The sequence below is a fragment of the Perna viridis genome, chromosome 8 (assembly GCF_037379345.1).
Source record: "Perna viridis isolate PV_CMFRI_1.1 ecotype Kerala chromosome 8, ASM3737934v1, whole genome shotgun sequence".
Classification (NCBI taxonomy): Eukaryota; Metazoa; Mollusca; class Bivalvia; order Mytilida; family Mytilidae; genus Perna; species Perna viridis.
In genome coordinates this window covers 210,536-226,254 of record NC_142452.1, presented here as the reverse complement: position 1 = coordinate 226,254, position 15,719 = coordinate 210,536, and the positions used below count along the sequence as shown (strand labels likewise).

Sequence of the window (15,719 nt, the reverse complement as noted above, 5' to 3'; positions counted from 1 at the left end):
ACAAATGAACAGTTGGACCCTCTTAAAAAAGGGTAACACTTAGAACAATAAATATAATACTAAATAAGCAAGCCAGTTGTAAAAATAATGGATATTCTAATGGAAATAGACCAAATGAGAACAAAGAGACGCACTAGCACTTAAACAGTGATACAGGCGTAAAAAATGGCGATAAAAACAAAGAAGATAGACCAAATAATAAACAAAGAGACACACTTATAAAAAAAACAAGCTACACAAACACTTAAAACAATTTGAGGTATGGCAATAGAGTATAGGTTAATGAGATAATTAAATTATAAATGTACACGATAAAAATAGATCAACAGAAAATCAATCTAAACATCAAGTGATGAACAGGGTATAAAAATGAGCACATAATAAAAACACTAAAAAATGGACGTCAACACGTACGAAACGATAATGTCTACTTTTTTAACGATGGTATAATCAACCGGGAACAAGTGATAGTGTTTTTTTCTGCCTCGCAAAAATAGGCAGTGAACATTACCCCTAACACGCGGATAGAATACTGAACTTGTACCAAACCAATCTCCAAGATAAGGAGTTCGATTCTTTTAAACAAAGAGGACTCGTCGAAGCGCAACGCAAAAAAGTGACCAATCAAAACACTAGAAAGCGACTATACAAAGAAAAACAATTGAAGTCACGGTGCATATTTATACTACAAGTCAAATGGACCGCAGTCTAAGATCCTGTGTAAGCTCATTATGCAGAAACTATGATTTTCATTTTGATATCGTGAACGTGACTGGAGTCGTCGTTCTGCTGTCACTCACAAAATGTACCAGGACGAAGGAACCGCAATCACGAGAAAAGACTACGCCAAAGGATACATATTATTCGCCTTTGATTCGACACCGGACATGTCGTAAGTGGGAGCATTTCAGCTGATAAAACAAGGCAACCTGAGACTAGATTCATTTTTCGGAAGCCCTCCACTCCACCAGCAACGTCGCATTGTATGCCGAATTTGCCAACGTCATCAAAATAGATAGAAACAGACAAGTGATGTTTGACTACAGTGCATAATGAACACGACAGACATTGACGCCATACTGAAAAATCACCCGGTCACCAGACACGTATTTAAAGGGGTGTATGCGCGGAACAAATTGTCAAGAGACTCTCTTTGCTTTAGTGGGAAACACGGATACTGATAATCTCCCTGCACACGCTGAATGCCGTACACGTAGACGCCAATTCGAGAGGAGAATACTACAACCCAACGGGAGGACCACCCTTTTAACATGCCTACCTGAATTTTATTAACAAACATTGCAGTAGTTGGACGTACAACACAGTACCAGTACAAGAAGAAGATTCAATCGTGTGTGGACAACATTGTATATTTTACCTAATACACAGATATGCAGGACGACCCATGACGCACGTGACCAGAACCCTGGACGACCCCGAAGAAGCTACAGATATAGTTGTCGATTTTGTCAATAAGTATCGAAAATGTATCATGGCGATGCTATTCATGAAGCTCGAGACGAAAATATAACATTTATTCATAACATTACAATAATCCGTCTGGATTACGTTCAAAACAACACGTGTCATCTTCTACTTTTTGATGCGCCATACAACACCGGAGTGCCTACTTTAAAACCGGAAATAGGTCCGGAATGACTTTTATCACGTCGGATGTATCATATTGATCGAATGTCAAACTGATTTCATGCTCACTTGGTTATCGTTGGGTGATATCCAGTAACGTCTGATATCAATATACTAACTATCGTCTCCGGTCGTGAAGTAGACGTTTGGCCCTAAATGTTCGCTCATGTAACCAAATCAATTGTTCTTTATACGTTCCACTACACCGAAAATTTTATTCACGTTATTTTACAACACCTTCCACGGACCGAGTGGAAAGTTCAGTGTCACCGGATCTTGGATCAGTTGAACGATTCCACGGTCCACTTCGAGGTGTACGCCTCCGCCGTCTTAGTTCCTTTAAGGTCTGTTAATATACATCAAAAGCCTTTGGTACTCTTCTGGGCAGGAGTTCCAGGAAGGATCTCACCCTCGCCGCTCTGGTCGGTTGATCCACGATACATTCGCCCATTTCTTCGGATAAGATACAACTTTCTACGAGATACGGTATGACATTTTTGGTAGGTGTTGCTTTCACCAGTTTCATATAGTTTTCAGTCAGGATGAGTCTGTTCTAGGAATTCATTCTACAACAGAAAACAAAAAAAAAAAAAAAAAGTCATAACTGAACCTTACCCACAAGGGCCCCTGGTTACAAGTAAACGAGCATACTTCAAGGTTTGTGTTCAACACAAACACTACAATGAACCCAATTCCCGGAGGAAACCAGGTGCCACGTAAGCAAAGCTAACTTCGAGGTTAAGGTTCTTACATTTTCTCTTCTGAAAGTCCGCAAATGTCCGGAGTGTTTATTCTCCCCACGGCCACACGCGATTGGGTCTCACACGTTTGAATTTCATTGGTCACAATTAAAAAATTTAAATTTTAATTGTTGCCATTGACACATTTAAATCTATAGGACAACGCTAACGAAGGAGTGCTTTTTTTGTAATTAACGATTCGAATCCATAGGACTACGCTAATGAGCAGGCAGGTCCATTTGAACTCGTCCGTATCGGACTTATACACTACAGAGTGGGGTTGGTAAAGGTCAGGGGTCAGAAGGGTCAAAAGGGTAAAAAAATACAAACTGAGCATTGTCCAGACGGATCAATGGTCAGAATGGTCAATGGTCATAGTCTAGAATTGTCAGTGGTCACTTCCGGTCACACCCAAGGGTCACTTCCGGTTCACGGCCAGTGGCTGTGACGTGGTACATGCGCATTGGGTGTAATAAATCCAAAAAATGATAAGCGAACCCAACATGTATACTACTGTAGAATTAGTAGTAGGAACACTTCTGACAGGTTCGATGAGTTCCTCCTCGGGGGAAAACACCGTACGTAAGATCTTTTACCTCGGAAAAGTAATAATTTAGTGTGCTCATTCTTAAAACTTCGTCCGTCATTTTGAGTATACTGTATCTATACACATTTTAAAAGTCATATGCACCTTAGAAATAATGCGAATGCATGTACTCTCATGATAAATTGTAAGCTTTTTAAAATTGTTATTCACGTGCTTCGTATAATATATGACTTATTGAAATGTTCTAATATTCACTAATTGTTTCCTGCCACATGTATTTAGGTACTGTGTGAGCCCCTCTATTTTAATTGAAAATATAAAAACGCCTGTCTGTGTTATACGTTCTCTTGAAAGTCTGGTCCATATTAATAGAGAACAGATTGACTTTTGTAGTATAATTAAGTTAATATGCTGCTTTGAAGGTTTGTTGTCTCCTAATTATGTGATGTTTGAGCTAACTTAGAAGGATTTGATTTAAGTCTTTTCACAATCACTACTATAATTTAAGTTTCTTATTGACTCTGATTCCAACACAATAACATTTTTTAAAGTTCTTCGGAAGTAACGCTAAGTTTGTGGTACTCCTGGTCGGTCCCTTGGTTATGGTATCAGTTAATTCCTAACAACGTACATATAGGTGGGTATAATACATTTTCATTTACTTAAACTATACATTGGATAGTATAAATATACTTATTTTCAGTACGTAAACATGTCCTTTATACATGTACATGTAGGTAGTAATTTCAGTAATGACACAGAGAGCTTAACAGATAAACCCTACTCAAAGTCAAGACATTGAAACGTATGTAAGAAAATATTTGATACAAAAAATCTTAATGAAACGGACATCATGCATTTGTGCTTATATTAGTTTTAAAAGCACCCCATTAGCACTAATAGATGCTCAATTTCATCAAGTACATATAAATACATTCCGACACTATGAGTTTGTAAACACGGAACCACCGTTCTTTGAGGATTAGGGACTTTTAAATGCATTACAAATAAGCATTTTTAACTATCAAATTTTCGTTTAATCAATTAAGAATTAATAAAAATCAAGATAAAATGCACGTTTATTGTAAATCGGCCCATATCGGCCCACTTGCGGGTAATGACAACGAGAATCTGTCTTAATCGGCCCGTTGGCAGTATATAGGTTAAAAACAAACAACAAAACAAGCCATTTAAAACTTCAATTTTGGTTTTAGAACAAAATATTCCATTTTTATTGCATTAATGGCATGATTTCGGGTCCAAATTTAGTTGGAGTGCGTTTTGTCACCGGTGACACGATACACTCTTTGCCCAATAATATTGCAATAAAAAAACAGTGCATATTGTTTTTTGGTTTTTAACGATTAATAATGATTTTATCCTTTGTCCAAATGTGTTTTCTAGTTGTTTTGTCTAGCCTTTGTGGCGAAATTCATGAATATACCTAAAATATCGAGATTGACATGAGATTGTGCGCATGCGCATTTGGTTAGCGATGTGTAGTTGGTCATGAATCAACATGGATTTTCTTAAATTTATTATAATCCTCGTCTCATTGTCGTATATTAAATTATATGACTGAGCCCATGTATATTTTATTTTTTTTTACTTTATATAAATGCTCTTTTTATTCAGTTTTGAGAACAATTATTTGGGTTTATATATCTACTGTACTGTAGTCAGATAATTGGCGACGCTATGATTTCTTCGTCATTTATCAGTCCAAAGCCGAACATTTAGAACATTACTTGCATTTTTGTTATGACTCATTTCTAAAGTTATACTTTTTTTCATAGTGACAAGATTGACCTCTGTGGACATGCATAGATTTATCCGATGTCCGGACCTACGTAAATATCTAGACACACCACTTATAAACTTGTGTTACGCTTCCCACCAATAGTATTCATTTCTTTTTAATTTTAGCTTTAAAATAAGTCTTTATATTTCTTTTCATTTCCTACATTGTCTACACACCACTACACCTGTGTTACGCCAGTGGCGGAGCCAGAAGTGGGTGGTGGGGATTGGTACACCCATTTTATTTAATGGAATTAAACAAAGAATAAATAATTTCTAAAGAAGAATAAAAGTGTTCTTATCTTTATGCAAAATGACAAAAATAAAGTGAAAATATTGACAAGAAAATGGAGATGAAAAAGGGAACATGTTGATGCATAAAGTTAATTATTGAGAAAATTTGTTATGTCTATCAAATAATGTTTAATTATTCTTAAAGCCTATACAAAGGAGTTATAAATAAATCCTTGCCTATAATAATAGCTGCTTTGAAAGTATTTATCATATTCTTAAAGCTTATATTTTTACATTGCTACATTTTAATGAATAGATTTTTGAAATTAATTTAGAGGTAAATCCAAAATATTGACAGGAAGAACTAAATCTTCATTAATCGATATAATTAGGTTTACAATTAAAAAATATATTTGTTTTATGAAAATGTAATGTAGTTAAAATAGAAAATTGGAGGTAATCTGTTCTACATAGAATCTTAATCAGTCTCACAAGAGTGGTTTCTGAGCTGAAATCTTGTCAGGTCGAACTACATAAATGTTTTTTTGTAATCTTCCTTAATTGGATGGATTATCTATAATTGGCTTGTAAAATTTTCACACAATATTAATCTAGTTTACAATTAATCATGCATGTAAATAGGTTTTTTGACCAATTTGATGGACTTTTTGACACGGACGATAGAAATACCCAAGAATACCCCAGAACACCCAAGAAAACCTCAAAATATACTCCAAATTGATTGAAATGTGTTTTATTTGATGGAAGATATTGTTTTTATTCATATTTTCTGATTAATTTTTCGACTAAAACCCGGAATTTATCAATGTGACCAATTACGCAATGCTAATCATGAATGATAATCGATTTGTTTTCTTTGATGTATGTTGACTAATTATTCAGGAAAATGTTTAACCTGAATAATCCAGTCCCTCTCCGTATCCGTTTCACTTCACTCTCGAGGAATTGAGTTATCGTAGGGAAGATAATATAACGACTGGATTATTCGGGTTAGAATGTTCTGAAATTTCAATAAATAAAAGTAAAGCGCTGGCCACTCGCTGCATTATCATTTGATGTCATGTTCAGGTCTACAATGTTCGATCAAGCGAATTCGGACAATAATTACGGCGGTAATTCCGGTGATTGATTTTATTGTTATTTATGATTATTTTCTTTTGATAACTTTTATGTGTTTATACAATGATTTTTGGTTAGTTTTTGTAAACATTGATGATTTACTCACAGTTAAGAGGTTCCCAATGTAGAATAAACGGAAAATCAAACATAGATCAAATATTCGGTAAAGTTTCCTCAAATATTAAAAAAAGATGAAAATATATAAATAAGATACACTAAGTCATATCATTCGCAAATCAATTAGTTAATACTTTGTTTTCCTGAATAAAATTATTATCAAAGCAAGTATAAACCGACATATCCTTGAAATATGTATTTTCATTGCTTGACTGATTTATATTGTAAAGGGTGTTTCTCGTAAATAATTGAACACTAATGGGTACCCTTGTTATTTTTTCACTCCATGTTTCAGGTGGGGTTTGTTTTCCTTATTTGGTATATTTAAAAAAACAAATACAATATTTCCTTAAGAATCACGTCAATGTCCATCTACAACAACATGCTTCCATATCCTATCAGCAAACAATCAGCATAGAACTTGAACCTATTGAAAAAAGAACCGTTGTCAATCTTCAATTAATAACGTACATAACAACAGAAAAAAAAAACAATAGAAAGAGAACAATTGGATTTAGAGACAGTCGAGGAAGATGACACTCTGAATGAAACACGTACATGTACATGTATAGATGTCAGTCCAAAATGACAACATACTTTTCAGCAAAAAATGGACAAGCATTACAGACAGTGAACTTAACCTATCTATGAAAAAGAGGAAACTCGATTTCAACGCAAAACAAATCCAGCAAATAAACATACCTTTGGTAGGGACTTTAAGACCACTGTGACATGTATGGGAGAGTAATCAAGGGAACCAAGGTTATAGCGGAAATCAAAAGAATGTTTTCCAGGGACAAAGACCAGACATGGAAAACAGACATACACAACAAAGAACATAAAGAAACAAAAATCATACATACAAAGTAACAAAAGTAAATGAGCAACTCGGACTCCACTAAAAACTGGGAGCATGGACCAGGTGCACCGGTAGGGTAAGCGTCCTCTGCTTTTCTAGAAACACCCGCCGAGTTGCTCATAAAAAGTCAAGTCCCAAGTAGACAAACGAGGAAAGGAAAACTATGACCCGTTGAATAAATCAGTTTTCATGGTGCAGATGGATACACTATAATGATCCACGTGTTCATGATGACGACCATAAAACTTCTGTAGTGATGACTTCAATCTTGTAGCAACATACCCTGTTCCAGAAGCCTATTCGTTAGAGTTCTAACGCGATACAAAAGGTCTGCGTAGTTTGGGCAAGCTCTGGCATAACGTATGAGTTGTAATATGAACACTCCATACGCAGGAGCCGAAGGGATGTTGTCACAGATGAAAGGAAAGTTGACAATTCTGACTGAAAAGTCATCACGTTTGTCGTAAAGTTTGGCCAACAGTTTTGAGGCTGACTTCACAAGTTCTTTTGCGTAGATGCGATGTATCAAATCACCGAAATTAGGATTGTTTACGTCATACATTAAACATACAAATGTCCGCTCACATCATTTACACTTTCTTACATCAATTCAAATATATTTGCATATCTTTTTTTGTTATTTTTTAACATTTTCCGTAAAAGGTAGAAACAAGCATGACTTTACGAAAAGAGGATTATTTTAATTTAAAAACATATCAATTAAATCTTTTGTCCAAAAGTTAAGTAAAAAGGCTGGAGCTCCACGCTTTTATATCGACTTTGGTATAAAGTTTTTACAAAATATAATTAAACTCGATCAATCCACAATTCAATGGCACTCTCATACAAATAAAGGTCTATTGACTCTTCAAAAAATATTCCATCTTTTGAATTCCTTCTTTCACTATATGAGTGTAAAATTTAGTTTGCCGTACATCATTAAAATCTACCGCAATATTTTTTCTTAACATATTTCCAGTGATGGGCGGAGCGGTTAATAATAATAGTTTCACCGGCTGTTAAATAGTGATGAAGAATGTTCATCGTTCCTAGCAAAAATGCTAATAATACGCCAATACTACCAGTACAAAATTTGATAACAATTTTGTCCAATGAAAGTGGTATTTGAACAATTGGTTGTGTATTGTCTTCCTTTGTGTACGGTATTCACTTTTGATCTATTTAAATCTTGTCGAAGTGGTTCAACAGGTTTATTAATAGTCTTCGTTATACACACATTATTAGTAATCGATTGTCCACCACTACCTTTCTTGCTTGACCGCTTTTCTTTATTTATTTCAACCGGTGATTTAATTACCTGAGGCGGGGAACCACATTGGGTTTTCTTTAACTTATCTGCGACAGATATTTCCATATCCCAGTCCGATTGTTTATCAGGTGATTCGGAATCATCATCGGAAGAATCAGCATCACTTGGCAAGATCTTTTTTGTTTTCACGGACGCTTTTTTTGGCCCGAATGAATTCATCATACCGTTTCTGATCACGTTTAAGTATAGACTTTGATTTGTGTCGCTTCAGTTGATTGTTTGTCCAAGTTAAGCTAATTCGCATTTTTCCATTTCGTCCAACAGAAGACCATGAAAATTCACTGTATTGTTCACTAACAATATTCACCAAAGCTAAAAAAAGTTGAGGAGATTTTCCATAATTTACGATGAAGCTCTACCTCCCATGCAGACCCTCAACGGAAAATGTTTGTTTGTTTGTTTGTTGGGGTTTAACGTCCGAGCAGCAATATTTCAGCTATATTCAGACGATGAACATGAAATTGATGATAAAATGGACATGAAATGATGATGAAATGAAAAAGGGATGGGACACAAGGACAATGGGGGGTCGACAAATTTTGATTGCCACTGGAAATAGGGAGAGGTGGGTAGGGTCGGGCAATTTAGCCTCCTGTTGCGGAGCCCTATGGTTCCTACTCCGGGAGAATACCACAGCAGGGTTCTTTAACGTGCGAAGAACGTGACGTCTTTCCCAACACGGTGCACCACTATGGTTTGCGGTCAGGTTTTTCGTATTATAGCCTGACAAACCCAGCATGTAACATGCCAGGGGTACCCCATTCCACCACCTGGGACACACATCTCAGTTGCTCTGTTGGCGGAGCGCCTAGCCCCCGGCTAGGTTTCTGAGCACTATTTAGTCGCCTTTTTCGACAAAATACGAGGGTTGCCACCAACGTGTCCCACGATAATGTCTTTTGAATTATGTGCAATGCATGTTGGAAAACGCTTAGAGTAACTTTTGTAAACTAAATGAGTGTTTACGACTCCCCAATCACATTATATTTATACTAACAACTTTTACATTTTATACAATAAATTCTAACCATAATGGAGATTTCAAATGAAGCCATTCATATATTTTGTAAATCAAATATTGAAGAATTTTGACAGAAATACATGTTTAAATCTATAAATATTTGAATTACTCATAACATCATCACTCTATTCATTGTAATTTTTGTCCAACAATTGTAATACAAATTTTTGGTCGTTTCTCCGCCGGACTCGAACTTGTACCGCTATGACATCTATGGCAACACCGCCGGCACAAAGTCCAGCGCCCTAGACCACTCGGCCAGCTAGGTTATATGAAAATATAGCGTTCGTTGGCCGTGTCATTCCTCCTCGTATGATAAATATAGGGCTGTAACTTCGTACACGATGTATGGTAGTACGGGACAGTTCATATAGGTGTCATTATGTAGGATAGAGGAACAAATTAATGATGCATTTCAGAACAAAGCAATATTATACAACGTATCAGAATGTGACGATTCTATTCGATGCACTGCCCCATCGACTCAAATTGATACAGGGAAGATACAGTTAGCATAGAAAGGTCTGAACAATTCCCAACGATGTTAGAACTGTCAAATTTGCTATGCAAATCTTTAACCGTTCCATCAACGGGACTCGAACTCGTACCACTGTGACATCAATAGCAACACAACCATAAAAGTTTAAAATTATGATTGATAACAATTGTTTTAAAGAACAGATGGAAAAATACAAATACAATTGCAAAACAGATTTCTTTCAAAGCAGCTTTCTTCAAAGTGATCTTCGCAGACTAAGCTGACTCTGCTTTATGTTGCACGTTGTATGTTGAAGCTGTCATAGGGAAATTTATGTTTACCAAACATTCCTCACATCGTGAAAACTTCTTTTTTTGGCAAGGGATGATAACGACTTTTACACGGCATATTGTAATTGACTTAACCGGTGTATATTGCGTCACTTCGATTTTTGGCACTGCAGTACATCAATGACAACACCCACAATCGATCGCGATTACAACGCCACCTGTAACCAATTACATGACCTCCGTAGTACCGTAGTAAAAAATTCTGATATTTCGATACCAATTTTATGCCTACTATAAATATTTGAGGTGTTAGAGTCTGTTTTTATTGGTCAATATATTGCTTCAAATGCAAAAACAAAATTTGAAAAAATCGCGAACTGGGAACGTTACTATAAAAAACATCTTTCTATAAATATAAAATTTTCACCCCACTTCGTACCCTAAATGGATATGCTATCTGGGAAACTGGACATGATAAAATCTCTGAATGATATGGTACTTTTTGGTACACCCCACATCTGACACAAGTAATAACACGAACGGAGCTAGCCTGGCGACAGTAGCGGTACCGTTGAGTTGACACATCTTTTTATTTGCTCTTTTATTTGTCAGGATCATTATGATAAGCAAAATACTCATTAACTATTAAATACTAAAGAACAACTTTATTTTGTTTCATATTCTTTCATAGCACCATATGCGGGAATATTTATAGTTATTTACAACAAGTACTTGTAAACAATGCATGACATTTGGATTCTCAGTGTGGTGGGTGATAACTGCCTGGAATTATAACGTCTTACCCATATTTCTTATTATAACTTAAACTACATAATCTGTGTAACTAATATTTACCTTCCAATGTGCACTGCTTCGTACGATCAACTTCGGACACTGTCTATATTTCTTTCTCAATATTTGGCAAGCGTATTTAGTTAGGCATCTTCAGAGAGGTACTCGGAGAGTTATCCGCCATTAAACTGAGATTTCTGTATTTATATATTCTGAAATTTCCTGACAGCCATTGGCAGACAAGAGTAGGATTCAGAAATTCCTGATAGCCAATAAAACAATTACAATAAATGACAAGTACAATCCTCTGGTCTTAGGACCGAAAATCCTGACGTCCCTTATAATACAGTTATAAAGACAATAAATTTGCCTGACAAGTAAATATAGGTATAATAATGTTATATATAAAACAAAATTATTTTTCTAAATTCTATCAAAAATAGCATAAAGAGTAAATAAAGGGAACCGAGATACTAGAGGAAATCTAACGAATGTTATCCAGAAACAAAAACCAAACATTTGAAAACAGACAAATGCAACAAAGAAAATAAAATAACCAAAATAATATACAAAGTAACAGAAGTAAATGAGTAAACTCGGACTCCACTAAAAACTGGAAGCATCGACCAGATGTACCGGAAGTGGACCAGATGCGTCCTCTGTTTTTTTTTTTTAGAAACACCGAATTGCTCATTAAAAGTCAAATTCTGGGATAGACGTAAGAGGAAAGGAAAATTATGACACATTGAACAAATCACGTTTCATGGTGCAGATGGATACATCGTAACGATTCACGAGTTCGTAATGACGACCATAAAACTTTTGTAATAAATGAACAGTTCGACTTGACGCTTTGGGACGATAGAGTACTTATTCCAGAAAAAAACTAGTTCCGTTTTGTTTGTTTATATTTAACTCAAAAATACTACAAGGCAAGCCAGAATAACAGTTATATTGTAAAACATGAACAAAAATACGGTTTTCTTTTCATAATTTGGTACGTTCATAATGGTATGTGACTACTTCTATATTCGGTCTCATGACACCAATTATTGATTTAATTTTCCGTAATCTGTTTTACTATAGTAATCAAGGTAGGACCTATAAACCTGGGCCCAAATAAATAAACATTATTAGATTTTCGAAGAGCCCTGTCGACTGTTTATAATTGCCAAGCAATACAATTGTTTGTCAGTTGTCATTTTGTTTATAAGAATAATGAATAAGTGAACAATAAGTAAACCACGTTTAAGACAAAAAAGAGCTGCATATATATAAAATATAAATAAAACGTAAAAAACATTAAAGAAGATGTGCCCATATTTTCGGCTTTATTTTCCTCGTCAGGGACAAAGAGTGTTAGGGAGAAAAGTATCAACTTCTGATCTCTGCCACAGAGACAAGGTGTCCTTCACAATTTATGCCTTTAATGAATAGTTTTCATATATTCGATAGATGCACTTCATCACTGAAACAGATTAATATCTTATTGTGTTGATACAATTCATGACAATTTTATTTTAAACTGTCTTACTGTTTTCTAGTGCCAAACGATGAATATTTACAAGCATAATACACATAAAAATGAACGGGGCAATTATTTCAATCATAGCACTCTTTTGTATTTAAAATTAAAACAAACTCGGGTGCCGATGTTAGTATGCCGAAAATATGTCGACTTTGTTGCCATTTGAAGCACGAAAAGTTATTCGTAGATGTCCATCACTCTTGATTGGTGCACCTATTCTAAGTAGCAGTTGGTGATACTCCTGTAAAGGCATTGAGGTATATGTTATGTCATACATGGGTTTGCCTTCGACGCATGTAATGGCTCTTATTCAACCCCTTTTTAACTGAACGTAAACAATTAGTAGTGAAATATAAAATACATGTGTGTATGCAATGACAAATAATAGTGCTGGTAACCTATTTAACAAACATAAGGTGTATTGTATTGTTCAATATCGTTTAATGAACAATGCGGGAAGATCAAAACGGAGTATATCTTAATTCTGTTATTATTGTCTTTACTGGGATTCGTCAATCCGGGTTTAAAAATTAATTAAAATGCAAAAATACACTTGATTATGTGCACCAGCAATGTAAGCGTGTTCTTCTTTTGTTAAAAGAACCAGCAAACTCATACCTCATAACAAAACGTCTCTTTCGGGATAGACGAAAAAGAATAACAATAACACAGTGAACAAATCGCTTTTCATGAACAAGCAATAACAATGTATAAGTTAATAATTATAATGACCATTAAATTGTTGTAGTGATAATTGTGCAAAAAGTCGTCATGAATATTTTAGGACAGCTCTAGAAAAACATTAATTTTGAAAACATCATCTGCAGGTACTGAAAGCATGTTTGCAGAGATGAAAGGCAAGTCGACGAAAGAGTCATTTTTGCCAATTGTTTCTTTTCTATGGATTTTTAAGTGTATATTAAAATATTCGACTTACTTCATAATGTTTGCATTATCTCTTTCTGTACGATTTTCAGGATATATGCAATGTATAAAATCCCAAATTCTATGATTTCATGTAAAAGCACCATGTATATGGCGGAAAATTATATCATCTATGAACTAAACATAATATGAACATCAAAATAAATACTCTTGTCTAACCTTGTCATAATCAGTCACCCTAGAAATAAAAGATCTAGAAGGACATAAGAATACTATATTTTTTTAAATATTGGTTTAGAGTTCTGTTTAGGTTCGTTTATCAAAACTATTTGTTTTGTACAGACTGTATCTTTGAAAAGATTATACGTGAGCAAATATATGATATTTTCATTCCGTATTGGCAATTATCCTATCATCTGTGGCAACATTCCTCTATCACCTGCGTATGGAGTGTTCATATCACAACTCATAGGTTATGCCAGAGCTTGCCGAAACTATGCAGACTTATTGTATCGTGGCAAGGTATTTCTTTCTTGTCTTGATATAATAATAGTTGAAGACGATTCTAAATACACATTTTCAAATTCTCAAAACAAATACTGTGTTACATATCTTTACTTCAATGCAAGTTCTCTGTGAAATAGCAATATGCTGTTATACTCATAATTGCTATTTTGATAAGATTAAGAAAGTATTTCAATATATTGACCTTATACAAACGGTATCTGATATGTAGGTCATGACCATTTGAACCGTACGCGCATCTATCCTGCACAGTTACCCTCGTTCCCCTCCGGTATGAGCGGTACCGGCATGCATCTTATTGCAGCTGCTAGATGCCTCTCGTCAGATACATTCCCCCCCCAAAAAAAAACCGTTTTGTCCCCTTGAAACACTGTCTTATTAAAGAATAAAAGAATGCAAAAAGAAAGTTTGATTGAGTAATGATATTTTTGTTCCCATGTACTTTTAGCTTACTCTCTATCCCGAAAACAAGTTACCGAAGACCTTCTACGCAATCAAAAAACATAAATGATAATGAAATAATGATTCGTTCCATATACCAATTAGAAAGTTAAAACTGTGAGAGTACATAGATGATTGATTGATGAAACAAGATTTAACTCTCCGACCAAGGAAAGCACTAACATACATAAACAACCACACTGCCCGATCATTACTGTTAAATTATCTGTGGACATCAAAGACCGCTGATAAGGCCTGTTACTCAAGGAATTGTTGGCAAGTGCCTGAAAAGTTACCACGAGTGGATGATATAATGGAATCACCGTCGAACAGACCGTCCGTTAGAATAATTTCGCCGCAATTATCTCTTCTATCAATTGGTGACTCGATTTTAATTTAGTTTCGGCAAAGTTTAAAGTGTTTTGGTTGCCGTCTGAAATCAGCATTTTTTCTTCTGGGTATTTACCGCTATATATGTGTTGTTTTGTCAATGAATTTATTGAGAATGGTTTTATCTAAATAGATATTTTTAATCCGCTTAGAGGTATATTTATTTACTATATAGCGGGTTCCGTGGTTCATTTTATGAATAACCGTCCAATCTTTTAGACTTCTTGAATTATTGGGGCGGTACACTTTAGTTATCCAATCATCTGCCCACCAATTTTCAAATTCGGGTGGATAATAGAATCCAAATATATCTAAATGCGTTTTGTGCACCATGTCATGTGTTAAAATTCCGGTGTTACCCTGGTTACATCTTGGACCAACGACACCAACATGCTTTGGTTGTAGCTTCGATAAAGCGTTTATACCGATGGCTGTCCAATTTCTTGAAGAAAAGAATGTGTCATCGTTGATTCGAACAAAGTATGTATTATTCTCCTTATAGGCTATGTCTGCTAGCGAATTAATTGTTTTAGTAAATGTACCTCCCTTTACAACAACGATTCGAATTTGTTTTGATAAAGTCTCTATTCGTTTCGAAAAGGAAACTAGCATGTCGATGTTGTCAATACCTATGTACATTTTATACATAAAACACTTATCGAACGTCTGGAAAAAAGAAAAAAGGGAGGTCTTAACTAGTGAAAATTCCTTCATAAAGAAAGTTTTTAAATTTCTAGAAGTCGACGGAATCAAGATAGCGACCCTTTGTGGGTTATTGCAGTATTTGCTCAATGTGTTAGTACAACAAAAAAGGAACAAAGCTATATACAGTTGAACTAACGTTTCATTCCATATTGAATATTTCATTATACAAATTTTGAAATCACCCAATGCATAGAAAAATAAAACATAAATAATTAAAGATTTGCATGTATTCATTTACAAGATTTGTGTC

At 35.0% G+C, this 15,719-nt stretch overlaps 1 long non-coding RNA gene across 1 annotated transcript; it reads right to left on the bottom strand.

Annotated features, from left to right (window-relative positions):
* Positions 1 to 1,566: 1,566 nt before the first annotated feature.
* Positions 1,567 to 15,711, bottom strand: LOC148608711 (uncharacterized). The gene is made up of 4 exons (XR_015924701.1): positions 11,059 to 15,711; positions 8,403 to 8,726; positions 6,215 to 6,652; positions 1,567 to 2,213 (listed from the first exon to the last, which is right to left on the bottom strand). It is a non-coding gene; the product is annotated as an uncharacterized LOC148608711 (long non-coding RNA).
* Between the last annotated feature and the right edge of the window lie 8 nt (positions 15,712 to 15,719).